Genomic DNA, 14870 nt, shown 5'->3' on the forward strand with positions numbered 1-14870 from the left:
GATCAGCAAAACCCAAAGGAAGGACTGAACAATTCTGAAGTATTCATTGTTTTAATGAATAGTTGCACTTAAAATTATTCAAACTTAAAATATGTTTTGCTGGTGAACTTGCTGGTTTGCATTAACAAATCAGGTAAGCTCTACATAAATGGCTAATCCTCAGAACTGGACCACAAAGCAGTGGAAAAAGGTGGCCTGGTGTTACGAACCGCATTTTGAACAATGTCTAGCGCCACTCATGTGACTGTTACTTTGACATGTCTGACCTGAGCAGCAGTGTTGCAAATTATGCATATCATGTCATGGAAACAGTTGTTTCTGTTTTAACAGGACATTGCTCCCTGTCAGGAATGCGTCGAGCAGGGGGAGCTGTGGTGGTGCAGGGGTTAAGCACAACCCACAACATGGAGGCCTCAGTCCTCGATGTGGCCGTCGCAGGTTCGATTCCCGGCCCAGTGATCCTTGGTGCATGCCTCCCCTCTCTCTCATTACCCCACCTTCCTGTCAGAACCCTCAAATAAAGGCCACTAAAGCTGAAAATATTGATAATAAAAAATCTTTTAAGAAGCACAACAAGCTTAAGGTGTTTACCAGAGATGCAATGATTTGATATTAATATCGGTATAATGTTGGCAAAAATTCAAGATTGATTATCGGTGACAATGTTCCCAATCTGTAAGGGCAGATCTATCCACTCTAATTTTATGCTCTATGGGCTGAGTGACATCATGCTTTATTTTACATCATATTTAGAACTTTTTTATTGCACCTTCTGATCCATTTGAAAGGTTTGTTGCAGTTTCTTTTTTTACATATTTGACCATGCTTGTGAAGCTAATGGTGTATTTTAGTGTGCTGTATTGGTGCAGTTATCAAATTAAGTTGTAATTAAGTACATTTCTACCTGTGTTTAAAAAAAAAAGGAAACATTTAAGTCAACTCAGCACTGTTTTTTTTCTATTGATCGATGCTAAATCTCAGATATCTTCCCTGATATCAATCCAGACAAGTCAGATAAATGGAGGCCTCATAGTTGCATATTATAGGTCTGAAAGAATCTGCTGCTAGCATCTTGGTGCCAGAAGCTTTATGGCCCAATCAGGGGTGGATCTACTGGGGTGGCTTTTGCCACCCCAAATGAGAGCCTTGATACCCCTGTTGCCACCCCAGCTGGCGACTCTGAATTCAATAGTTATGGCAAATCGGACATTAAGCGCATGTTCGATTTGCGCTTAATGTCCAATTTGTTATCGGAATCTCTTTTTTCCGATAACATTGAATGCAACACAATATAACCTGACGTCACCAGCTTGAATTTACCAAAATTAGTAACTATTGTCAAGGCCCTCTCTACTTTGAAGGCAATATTATGCGATTAAAAATGGCGAATTTGAACAGTGCTTGTTATCTTTCCTGCGTTCAAGTTTTTTCTTCTCTTTGTGGAGTTTTTTTTTTTAAATAAATGAAAGTGTGCAATACCGCCACCATCTGGTCTGGAGTGTGAACTGGAGCTAATACAGGTTTTACATCACACATCTGAAAATGGATTGGGTACTTTCTTAAAATTTACATCATGATTATCATTTTTTTTATTGTATGCAATTTTAATAAATAGTAAAATATTATTAAGGCACTTAAAAATTCATACTTTTTAAATACTTAAAAAGCATGCCTACATATTACATTAGACACACTTTAAAGGGGCCTAAAAGACATACTTCTGCATATGTATCAATTAGTTTTATTTTGTAATCAGGTTGCTGCATGATGCAGACTTCTGCCCAGTTCTTGAAAATGAGATCTGGACATACTTTATTACCCTAAAATTGAGGTGTAATTTAAAACATACTGAAATTAATCATCTAAAGTAGTGTTAAGTGAATAAAAAAAAATACTGTATATTTTGAGCATATATTTTGAAATATACACAAAATATATTTTAAATATACTTGAGAAAGTGTATATTTACACTTGGGCAAATATATATTTTGTTCACTTGAAGTATACTTTTATTTAATATATTAAAAGTGTATTTTGGTACAATTATGTTTAAGTGTGTTTAAAGTTCTAATTTTGAAATTGGCACAAGTATACTTTTAGTATACTTCAGATATACATATAGGTAGTACACTTAATACTTAGTATACTTAAAGTGTACTTTCACAAATTTAAGTATGTTTGAAATATACTAAAGTATACTTTTTTTTTCACCTGGGTGACTGAGCCATAGTTTGTCATGTTTCACCTACTGGTTATTTATTATAGCTTAATTGCTAGATCAAATCACTGCAGCCTGCTCTGCATTTTATTGGGGAATCAAAATAATCTTATCATTTTACTTATTTTTTTTATTTAAACATCTGGGGTGCATTTGAGTACAACATTATTACTCAGATACCCCAACATAAAATCGAGTGAAATCAAGCACTTTCAGAAGTAACCTGTAATAAGCAAAGTCCATCTTTGTCATAGCATAAACACCAATGTTTACACTGTTTTTCAATGCTTCCATGCAATGCATGTAAGGCACCTATTGCTCTACACCAGTGTTTCCCAACCCTGGTCCTCAAGGCATACTGACCGTTTATGTTTTAGATGTTCCCCTGCTTCAACACACCCCATTCAGATGATTGCAATTCAGCAAAACCCTGTTAATCAGCTATCAATGCAATCATGTGTGCTGATGATGCAGGGGAGCATCTAAAACATGCAGGTCAGTGTGCCTTGAGGACCAGGGTTGGGAAGCACTGCTCTACACCTATAATTAATTTGTTGTTAAGAGATGAGCGTTTTCTAAAGGTAATGAACTGCAACGAAGTATAAATCAGATTTATACTTTTTTGTTGAATGTCTGTTATACAATATACTTACCACTAAAAACAAACAAAAAACAACACTTTTCTGCAAAATTCAGCAACTGCACAGTTTTTGATAAATAGTGTAAGATAAGTAGTAGGCCTATTTCAAAAGAGCAGAAGAAATCTTATGTTTTCGAACAATAATATTTGTTGCTAACCTGTTGCTAAGAGATGGGTGTGTTTACTGGTAAACCAAGTGCCACGAAGTGAACATCAGATTTGGCAACGGTAAATGTCTTGTATCTAATCAGGTAAGCATTATTTCGAAAGAGCTTATGTTTTATAAACTATAAAACTTGTTATTAATTTGGTTTTAAGAGATAAGCGTTTTCTACTGGTAACGAACTGCCACGAAGTATAAGTCGAGATTTTAACTTTTGTGTTGAATGTGTGTTTCATAATATATTTACCACTATGACAAAAAGAATGAACTTTTCTACAAAATTCACCAACTACACAATTCTTAAGTATAAAATAAGTGGTATTGCCAATGAGCAGAAGAAATATTATGTTGCTAGCCTGTTGCTAAGAGATGGGTGTGTTTACTGGTAACCAAGTGCTACGAAGTAAACTTAAGATTTTAACTTTTGCAAATGTACCAACGGTAAATGTCTTGTCTCTAATAAAGTAAGCATTATTTCGATAGAGCTTATGTTTTATAAACTATGTAACTTGTTATTAATTTGGTTTTAAGAGGGAAGCGTTTTCTACTGCTAACCAATTGCCACGAAGCATAAATCGAGATTTTAACTTTTGTGTTGAATGTATGTTTTATAATATATTTACCACTATGACAAAAAGAATTAACTTTTCTGCAAAATTCACCAACTGCACAATTCTTGTTAAGGTAAAATAAGTAGCATTTCAAAACAGAAGAAGTAATCTTGTGTTTTTTGAACAATAACATTTTTTGTTGCTAATCTGTTGCTAAGAGATGAGTGTGTTTACTGGTAACCAAGTGCCACGAAGTAAACAATTAATTTTTATTTTTGCAAAACAGTATCACAAACATTGCTAATATAACTACTGCTCACATTAACAGTAGCCTTTTCCCTAAAATTATTTTGTTTATTTATTAACCATGTTTAGCACACTGTATGGAGGAAGTTATTGTAAGACAACGTGCTAGTTATAGCCCACATGCCACTGGCTGCATTTAGGCTAATATCACCATTTTGACTAATTTCAGCTTGTGCACTAATTTTAACATACTGAATGGAGTAAATCCATGTTACTCTGCATGCTTGTGACTCTCCACATGCTAAGATCATAAACCAGATTGCAAATTTTCAGCATCAAGGTTTCTTGACTCAATATTTCTGTGTTTTTTGTGCAGGTGCAAAACTTGTGCACCATTTGACTTCAGCAACATTTCACAACAACAGAACATGTAGATTGTTTGGGATATATTTTCAACAACAACTTGTAACTGTCCTCAATGTCTGCTATTGTTCTTTCTGGGAATGAGACCCCTTTTCTAGTCCGAATGACATCCCAATGTCAGTTTAGGGACAACATTTAGGTCTGAACAACACTCGGAACATTAAATGAATATTATGCAAAGTGGTATTTCTGTTTGATAAAATATTAGGCTTTATGATTTTCTTTTCTAATTAGTCTTGGTACCCCACCTAAACTTTGTTTTGTACTTTGTCTTCAGGGAAGAAATCATTTGAGTCCTGGACAATGTTGGGCCTTTGCAGGCTTCCCAGGACGCTTATCCATCAAACTGTCCCACAAAATCACCATAACTCACGTATCCCTGGGTCATATTCCTAAGAGTATATCCCCGACTTTCACAGTCTCCAGTGCTCCGAAGGAATTTTCTGTCTATGTAAGTCAAGCAACATCACATGTATCTTATATACGTGTCCACCTATAGTGTGGAAGAAGGGGCTTTAAAATGTGTTAGCAATGATTTAGTATGACATCACTTGATCACATCCAAACTTTGTCTACACAAATGAATTTTCTGCTTATCTCAGGGTGTGATACGTTTTTAGATACACCAACTAACTTTTATATAGAAAGAACAAGATAATGAACTGGATTTCTATCTAATTTTGTCTTAGGGAAAGAAGCATTTAGACAATCAGGAGAGTTTATTGGGAACTTTTCAATATGATGAAGATGGCGACAGCTTACAGACCTTCAAGCTTCCTGTAAATATGTCAAATTAATATTTTATTAACCAAATACAACAGTTCTTACAGAAGCCCAGAGTGACTGACCCTGTTATAAATATTGGTAATTGTTCCTAACATACAACCATAAGGTTGTTATCACAAAACAGTTATTTTTGTTGTATCACAATAAGAAACAAATCCAAATAAACCTCTAATCTTACTAGATAACATTTTGTTTTCTGGTTAGGAAGACATTGCTATAATTCCATGGTATCTTGAAAAATCTATGCAAAATATACAGCAAGGACAGTTGAACTGGGCTTCCACGCACTTTAAGCAGATCTCCTTTGTTTCCATTGTCTATTTGTAGCTATGGATGATCAATCTAACCCTCCTAATTTGCATCTTTCTTGGCTAACAGGAAGTAAAAATGGACTCCTTCAGCCATATCAGTCTAAAGGTGAAAAACAACTGGGGTCAACCGGAATACACATGCCTCTATAGAGGCCTCTATAGAGGCATGTGTATTAGAGTGCATAGAGTAGTCGAGACATGAAGAGGTTCTTGAATGGGGAACCAACAATCTCATACCGAGAGACGAGAGTCAGGTATATTATATAAGCATTTTTTTAGCTATTATGTTTAACAGTCATCCGCTGATCAATGTACACATTTAAACATTTGTATTTTTTCCATCTTGGGCCAGGAGGACGCGAAGAAAACGCTTAGTAAGAAGGGGACTAATAGATGGAGACAGTTTGGACAGCTACCAGGATAATGATATGCTTTTCAATATAAAAGAGGAGATTGTCACTCTGATGCAACATCATGGGATCATCTGTTTCATCTTACTCCTTTTTGGTAAATACTCTCCTTCCATAAACAAGCAATTTAAAAGTGTTGTAGAAAGTCTGTATAGAAAGTCAGTCACTGACTGTCATCTTCTGCTCTTGTTCATCAGATGAAGCTGCCTATTTTCTGCTCGGCACTTGCGATCTTCAGAGTCATTTGTTACTCAACCTACAGTGGACACTACAGTGGACATGGTACGGGACAGGTCGCCAGTCTGTCGCAGGGCAACACAGAGACACACAGGATACACAACCATGCACACACACACTCACACCTAGGGGCAATTTAGAGAGGCCAATTAACCTGACAGTCATGTTTTTGAACTGTGGGAGGAAACCGGAGTACCCGGAGAAAACCCACGCATGCACTGGGAGAACATGCAAACTCCATGCAGAAAGACCGGGGCCGGGAATCGAACCCAGAACCTTCTTGCTGCAAGGCAACAGCTCTAAAGTGTACATATATATATATTTATAAAAAATCCCTTTTCACCCTTCCGCAGGTGGACTCGTTCATCCTCTGAGCTCGGGTCCTCTACCAGAAGCCTGGGAGCCGCAGTATCTTGGCTTTGCCTAGAACTGCACATTTCTGGACTGAGATATCTGATGCTGTTCCTGGGATCCTGTTTTAGCCACTGCACCAGTTTGGAGGTGACAGCCCTGAGGGGCCCTGCGCTCCTCGGCCCTGTAGATGCAGGGTGAATCCTAGCAACCTGCGGCCTCTTTGCCGGGAGCACCGGACGCCAGCTGATGGTGTAGACCCGGCGATTTCTGCCAGGATCGGTTTGGCAAATGCCAGGTCGCTGACAAATAAAACTTTGGTCATTAGGGATTTCTTTTCCTCTCATTGATTGGATGTTTTATTTATGACAGAATCATGGACAAGTGGTTTGGGTGACTCCAGCATTTTTAAAGAACTTGAACCGCGGAACTGCGGCTATTTAATGCTCCAAGGATGTCGGTGGAGGAATAGTGACTGTTTTTAAAAGTTGTTTTACTTGTAAGCAGTAAAACAACTACTATGGGATTAGCTTTGAGATTAGCCTATCTGAACTCGGCAGTTCTCACACTGTGCTGTGTGCGGCGGTCTATCGGCCATCATAAAACAACAAAAACTTTATAAATTACTTTTCTGATTTCATGGCTAATATCATGCCAAGGTATGACCGAGTTCTCATTGTTGGTGATTTTAATATTAATGTCTGTTGTCCTTCTTCACGTATGGCTCAGTCATTTGTTGTGATTACAACAATACCAAGTATTGTAATCACTTGGTATTGCTACATCCACCACAACGGCTTTCCTCTGTTGTTTATCGACCACCACAATGTCCGGTTGGTTCGCCATTACTATTTTGACTGTCTGGATCTGGAAGTCCCACAGGATCTTAGCTCGGTCATTCTCCACCACCTTTGGGGGTGTTCCCAACTTTGATCTTCCAGATCAAAGTGGGGAGATGATCTCACAGAGGGGAGATGATCCACGGAGGGAAATAGGCACACTCACTCAGAAGCCAGCGACAATGGAGCACACCAAAGCAACGAGGAGGAGGCAGAGGAATCTGACGGGGAAAACAACAAAGGTTAGACTCGAGCAGGACTCAGAGGGCCTAGTTCTGGAAACGACTGTTTACCAAATTGCGCAAACACTCAGGCGGTGAGACGGAGTGAAGCTGCCGCTTATATCCATAGTCCACGCCTCCTCAACGAGTTGCAGGTGTGTACACGGGTTGACCCTGGCGGCTTCTCAGGGGTAGAGTGGGTGTGTGCCCTCTGGTGGACACCAGGCGTAACACCGGTTCCATCCAAGGTGGAAAAGTTCTCAAAACAAAACTAAAGAAAAGACTAACAGAATAACTGGGGAAACACAGATCCTGACAAATCCGGCCCATCGGGGTAATAAATGTGGTCAGTCTTTGACAGCTGGGGTCTAATGGAATTTGCCAAAACCCACTAGAGGCATCCAGAGTGGAGAAAATCTTTGCCCCAGCCAGTTTAGGTGTTATGTCATCTAATGTAGGTAAAATGTAGCGTTCGCGCTTAACCCCCTTGTTCAGTCGCTTTAAATCTACACACACTCTGACTTCATCCTTATTGCGCTTTGGAGCGGGTACCATTGGGGCACACCAATCTGTTGGTTCAGTGACCTCCTCAATGATCCCAAGGTTCAGCATCCGCTTTAGTTCTTTCTCCACCTTTGGAAGGAGGGGAAAAGGGACTCGACGTGGTGTATTAACACTGTATGGAATTGCCTCTTCCGTCAGCTCAATTCTAACAGGCACACAGTTCAGCAGTCCTATTTCCCCAAACACATCACTGGATAATAAATAGTCACCGCCGATAGCATTGACTCGTTTAACCAGTCCCATTTGCTTTGCCACTGCTCTGCCTAATAGGTTACTGACAAATTGTCCTTTAATAACTGTAATCCAGTACTGGTATCTCTGTCCGTTGTGTGTGGTGGTAGCGAGGAACGTACCCACACATCTGACCTTTCCACCTGGACTGTACACTGTTGATCTGGACTTATGCAGTTTTGGCTTTTGCCGTAGATTATTGAAAGTTGCGTCTGTCATGACTGTGGTATCAGCACCAGTGTCAATTTTAAAATTCACTGGGCTACCGTTCACCAGCAGCTCAATGTCCCAGTCGAAGTCTGAATCCGACTTCTCAATGACATTTGACTTTGCTGTTGCTCTAAGGAACAGTTCACCAATAAAGAATGAATCCTCATCTGAATCTATAACAGCTTCAGCTCTGACTTGTTTTAGCATTTTAGTTTTACACACAGCCTCGAAATGTCCCGTTTTGTTGCACTTTCTGCATCTTTTATTTCGGGCAGGACAGTTTTCTTTTCTGTCATGCGTCCTACCGCATCTCTGACAGTTCTGTCTGTTCCCGCCGTATTTCTGCTGTGGTTTCTCATAGTTCCTCTTTGAGCTGCTAAACTGTTTCTGTCTCACCTCATTCACTGTAGTTTCCACGCGCTCTGCACTTTGCTGCTTCACTTGTTCACTCTGACGTGCAAGCTGGATGGCTCTCTCCAGAGTCAGGTCCGCTTCAAGTTGAAGTTTTTTTTATCCATTATTCCAATAACGATCCGGTCCCGAATCTGTTCGTCTTTCCCCGCGCCGAACTCACAGTGCTGCGCGAGCTCATATAAGCTCCGCACAAAGCTTCGACCGTCTCACCGGCCCTTTGGCTCCTTTTGTGAAAACAGGCGCGGTCATGGATAACGTTTCTTTTTGGAACAAAATGTTCGTCAAACTTCTGCATCACTAGGGCGAACTCATACTCTGGATGTGGCATATCCTCCGTCGCAGCGGGAAACACAAAAGAGCCGTAAATAGGTTCGGCGTCTCTCCCCATAGAGTACAGGAGCGAATTTACCTGCACCTCGCCGCTCTCTCTGTCGAGTTTCGACGCGACTCTGAAGCGGGAGAATCGCTGCCGCCAGGTCGGCCACTCCGCCGGCTGGGTAAAATCGAACGGCTCCGGAGGTCCAAACTTTGCCATTGTGCTCTTTCCGTAGGCGTTTAAGTCCTTATTTCTGACACCATGTCATGATACGAGGGAAGACAGGAGAAGCAATCGTCGGTTGCAAAGCCGTACTTCTTTATTTTATGCTAGAGCACGAGGTATCAACATGAACAGCTTCTTATTCGAACTCCCTTTTTGGTATATCTTTCTAGTGCTCCCCTAGTGGTCAGGAAACCAAACTACTTGATATACAATAGAAGCTAATCTCACAACATACCCCAACATAAAATCGAGTGAAATCAAGCACTTTCAGAAGTAACCTGTAATAAGCAAAGTCCATCTTTGTCATAGCATAAACACCAATGTTTACACTGTTTTTCAATGCTTCCATGCAATGCATGTAAGGCACCTATTGCTCTACACCAGTGTTTCCCAACCCTGGTCCTCAAGGCATACTGACCGTTTATGTTTTAGATGTTCCCCTGCTTCAACACACCCCATTCAGATGATTGCAATTCAGCAAAACCCTGTTAATCAGCTATCAATGCAATCATGTGTGCTGATGATGCAGGGGAGCATCTAAAACATGCAGGTCAGTGTGCCTTGAGGACCAGGGTTGGGAAGCACTGCTCTACACCTATAATTAATTTGTTGTTAAGAGATGAGCGTTTTCTAAAGGTAATGAACTGCAACGAAGTATAAATCAGATTTATACTTTTTTGTTGAATGTCTGTTATACAATATACTTACCACTAAAAACAAACAAAAAACAACACTTTTCTGCAAAATTCAGCAACTGCACAGTTTTTGATAAATAGTGTAAGATAAGTAGTAGGCCTATTTCAAAAGAGCAGAAGAAATCTTATGTTTTTCGAACAATAACAATATTTGTTGCTAACCTGTTGCTAAGAGATGGGTGTGTTTACTGGTAAACCAAGTGCCACGAAGTGAACATCAGATTTGGCAACGGTAAATGTCTTGTATCTAATCAGGTAAGCATTATTTCGAAAGAGCTTATGTTTTATAAACTATAAAACTTGTTATTAATTTGGTTTTAAGAGATAAGCGTTTTCTACTGGTAACGAACTGCCACGAAGTATAAGTCGAGATTTTAACTTTTGTGTTGAATGTGTGTTTCATAATATATTTACCACTATGACAAAAAGAATGAACTTTTCTACAAAATTCACCAACTACACAATTCTTAAGTATAAAATAAGTGGTATTGCCAATGAGCAGAAGAAATATTATGTTGCTAGCCTGTTGCTAAGAGATGGGTGTGTTTACTGGTAACCAAGTGCTACGAAGTAAACTTAAGATTTTAACTTTTGCAAAATGTACCAACGGTAAATGTCTTGTATCTAATAAGGTAAGCATTATTTCGATAGAGCTTATGTTTTATAAACTATGTAACTTGTTATTAATTTGGTTTTAAGAGGGAAGCGTTTTCTACTGCTAACCAATTGCCACGAAGCATAAATCGAGATTTTAACTTTTGTGTTGAATGTATGTTTTATAATATATTTACCACTATGACAAAAAGAATTAACTTTTCTGCAAAATTCACCAAATGCACAATTCTTGTTAAGGTAAAATAAGTAGCATTTCAAAACAGAAGAAGTAATCTTGTGTTTTTTGAACAATAACATTTTTGTTGCTAATCTGTTGCTAAGAGATGAGTGTGTTTACTGGTAACCAAGTGCCACGAAGTAAACAATTAATTTTTATTTTTGCAAAACAGTATCACAAACATTGCTAATATAACTACTGCTCACATTAACAGTAGCCTTTTCCCTAAAATTATTTTGTTTATTTATTAACCATGTTTAGCACACTGTATGGAGGAAGTTATTGTAAGACAACATGCTAGTTATAGCCCACATGCCACTGGCTGCATTTAGGCTAATATCACCATTTTGGCTAATTTCAGCTTGTGCACTAATTTTAACATACTGAATGGAGTAAATCCATGTTACTCTGCATGCTTGTGACTCTCCACATGCTAAGATCATAAACCAGATTGCAAATTTTCAGCATCAAGGTTTCTTGACTCAATATTTCTGTGTTTTTTGTGCAGGTGCAAAACTTGTGCACCATTTGACTTCAGCAACATTTCACAACAACAGAACATGTAGATTGTTTGGGATATATTTTCAACAACAACTTGTAACTGTCCTCAATGTCTGCTATTGTTCTTTCTGGGAATGAGACCCCTTTTCTAGTCCGAATGACATCCCAATGTCAGTTTAGGGACAACATTTAGGTCTGAACAACACTCGGAACATTAAATGAATATTATGCAAAGTGGTATTTCTGTTTGATAAAATATTAGGCTTTATGATTTTCTTTTCTAATTAGTCTTGGTACCCCACCTAAACTTTGTTTTGTACTTTGTCTTCAGGGAAGAAATCATTTGAGTCCTGGACAATGTTGGGCCTTTGCAGGCTTCCCAGGACGCTTATCCATCAAACTGTCCCACAAAATCACCATAACTCACGTATCCCTGGGTCATATTCCTAAGAGTATATCCCCGACTTTCACAGTCTCCAGTGCTCCGAAGGAATTTTCTGTCTATGTAAGTCAAGCAACATCACATGTATCTTATATACGTGTCCACCTATAGTGTGGAAGAAGGGGCTTTAAAATGTGTTAGCAATGATTTAGTATGACATCACTTGATCACATCCAAACTTTGTCTACACAAATGAATTTTCTGCTTATCTCAGGGTGTGATACGTTTTTAGATACACCAACTAACTTTTATATAGAAAGAACAAGATAATGAACTGGATTTCTATCTAATTTTGTCTTAGGGAAAGAAGCATTTAGACAATCAGGAGAGTTTATTGGGAACTTTTCAATATGATGAAGATGGCGACAGTTTACAGACCTTCAAGCTTCCTGTAAATATGTCAAATTAATATTTTATTAACCAAATACAACAGTTCTTACAGAAGCCCAGAGTGACTGACCCTGTTATAAATATTGGTAATTGTTCCTAACATACAACCATAAGGTTGTTATCACAAAACAGTTATTTTTGTTGTATCACAATAAGAAACAAATCCAAATAAACCTCTAATCTTACTAGATAACATTTTGTTTTCTGGTTAGGAAGACATTGCTATAATTCCATGGTATCTTGAAAAATCTATGCAAAATATACAGCAAGGACAGTTGAACTGGGCTTCCACGCACTTTAAGCAGATCTCCTTTGTTTCCATTGTCTATTTGTAGCTATGGATGATCAATCTAACCCTCCTAATTTGCATCTTTCTTGGCTAACAGGAAGTAAAAATGGACTCCTTCAGCCATATCAGTCTAAAGGTGAAAAACAACTGGGGTCAACCGGAATACACATGCCTCTATAGAGGCCTCTATAGAGGCATGTGTATTAGAGTGCATAGAGTAGTCGAGACATGAAGAGGTTCTTGAATGGGGAACCAACAATCTCATACCGAGAGACGAGAGTCAGGTATATTATATAAGCATTTTTTTAGCTATTATGTTTAACAGTCATCCGCTGATCAATGTACACATTTAAACATTTGTATTTTTTCCATCTTGGGCCAGGAGGACGCGAAGAAAACGCTTAGTAAGAAGGGGACTAATAGATGGAGACAGTTTGGACAGCTACCAGGATAATGATATGCTTTTCAATATAAAAGAGGAGATTGTCACTCTGATGCAACATCATGGGATCATCTGTTTCATCTTACTCCTTTTTGGTAAATACTCTCCTTCCATAAACAAGCAATTTAAAAGTGTTGTAGAAAGTCTGTATAGAAAGTCAGTCACTGACTGTCATCTTCTGCTCTTGTTCATCAGATGAAGCTGCCTATTTTCTGCTCGGCACTTGCGATCTTCAGAGTCATTTGTTACTCAACCTACAGTGGACACTACAGTGGACATGGTACGGGACAGGTCGCCAGTCTGTCGCAGGGCAACACAGAGACACACAGGATACACAACCATGCACACACACACTCACACCTAGGGGCAATTTAGAGAGGCCAATTAACCTGACAGTCATGTTTTTGAACTGTGGGAGGAAACCGGAGTACCCGGAGAAAACCCACGCATGCACTGGGAGAACATGCAAACTCCATGCAGAAAGACCGGGGCCGGGAATCGAACCCAGAACCTTCTTGCTGCAAGGCAACAGCTCTAAAGTGTACATATATATATATTTATAAAAATCCCTTTTCACCCTTCCGCAGGTGGACTCGTTCATCCTCTGAGCTCGGGTCCTCTACCAGAAGCCTGGGAGCCGCAGTATCTTGGCTTTGCCTAGAACTGCACATTTCTGGACTGAGATATCTGATGCTGTTCCTGGGATCCTGTTTTAGCCACTGCACCAGTTTGGAGGTGACAGCCCTGAGGGGCCCTGCGCTCCTCGGCCCTGTAGATGCAGGGTGAATCCTAGCAACCTGCGGCCTCTTTGCCGGGAGCACCGGACGCCAGCTGATGGTGTAGACCCGGCGATTTCTGCCAGGATCGGTTTGGCAAATGCCAGGTCGCTGACAAATAAAACTTTGGTCATTAGGGATTTCTTTTCCTCTCATTGATTGGATGTTTTATTTATGACAGAATCATGGACAAGTGGTTTGGGTGACTCCAGCATTTTTAAAGAACTTGAACCGCGGAACTGCGGCTATTTAATGCTCCAAGGATGTCGGTGGAGGAATAGTGACTGTTTTTAAAAGTTGTTTTACTTGTAAGCAGTAAAACAACTACTATGGGATTAGCTTTGAGATTAGCCTATCTGAACTCGGCAGTTCTCACACTGTGCTGTGTGCGGCGGTCTATCGGCCATCATAAAACAACAAAAACTTTATAAATTACTTTTCTGATTTCATGGCTAATATCATGCCAAGGTATGACCGAGTTCTCATTGTTGGTGATTTTAATATTAATGTCTGTTGTCCTTCTTCACGTATGGCTCAGTCATTTGTTGTGATTACAACAATACCAAGTATTGTAATCACTTGGTATTGCTACATCCACCACAACTGCTTTCCTCTGTTGTTTATCGACCACCACAATGTCCGGTTGGTTCGCCATTACTATTTTGACTGTCTGGATCTGGAAGTCCCACAGGATCTTAGCTCGGTCATTCTCCACCACCTTTGGGGGTGTTCCCAACTTTGATCTTCCAGATCAAAGTGGGGAGATGATCTCACAGAGGGGAGATGATCCACGGAGGGAAATAGGCACACTCACTCAGAAGCCAGCGACAATGGAGCACACCAAAGCAACGAGGAGGAGGCAGAGGAATCTGACGGGGAAAACAACAAAGGTTAGACTCGAGCAGGACTCAGAGGGCCTAGTTCTGGAAACGACTGTTTACCAAATTGCGCAAACACTCAGGCGGTGAGACGGAGTGAAGCTGCCGCTTATATCCATAGTCCACGCCTCCTCAACGAGTTGCAGGTGTGTACACGGGTTGACCCTGGCGGCTTCTCAGGGGTAGAGTGGGTGTGTGCCCTCTGGTGGACACCAGGCGTAACACCGGTTCCATCCAAGGTGGAAAAGTTCTCAAAACAAAACTTAAAA

At 39.8% G+C, this 14870-nt stretch overlaps 2 long non-coding RNA genes across 3 annotated transcripts; both read left to right on the forward strand.

The window, feature by feature from the left end:
- The first annotated feature begins 3007 nt into the window (after positions 1-3007).
- On the forward strand, positions 3008-6667 carry LOC145548122 (uncharacterized). Of its 2 annotated transcripts, XR_014084415.1 has the most exons (7): positions 3008-3109; positions 4519-4692; positions 4931-5020; positions 5406-5592; positions 5691-5845; positions 5946-6030; positions 6339-6667. It is a non-coding gene; the product is annotated as an uncharacterized LOC145548122 (long non-coding RNA). The 2 variants fall into 2 exon arrangements; XR_014084416.1 differs by lacking the exon at positions 4931-5020.
- A 3537-nt stretch (positions 6668-10204) lies between these two features.
- On the forward strand, positions 10205-13863 carry LOC145548001 (uncharacterized). Its single transcript, XR_014084286.1, has 7 exons — positions 10205-10306; positions 11716-11889; positions 12128-12217; positions 12603-12789; positions 12888-13042; positions 13143-13227; positions 13535-13863. It is a non-coding gene; the product is annotated as an uncharacterized LOC145548001 (long non-coding RNA).
- The last annotated feature ends 1007 nt before the right edge of the window (positions 13864-14870 follow it).

The sequence above is a fragment of the Poecilia reticulata genome, chromosome 17, assembly GCF_904066995.2.
Source record: "Poecilia reticulata chromosome 17, P_reticulata-male-v2, whole genome shotgun sequence".
NCBI lineage: Eukaryota > Metazoa > Chordata > Actinopteri > Cyprinodontiformes > Poeciliidae > Poecilia > Poecilia reticulata.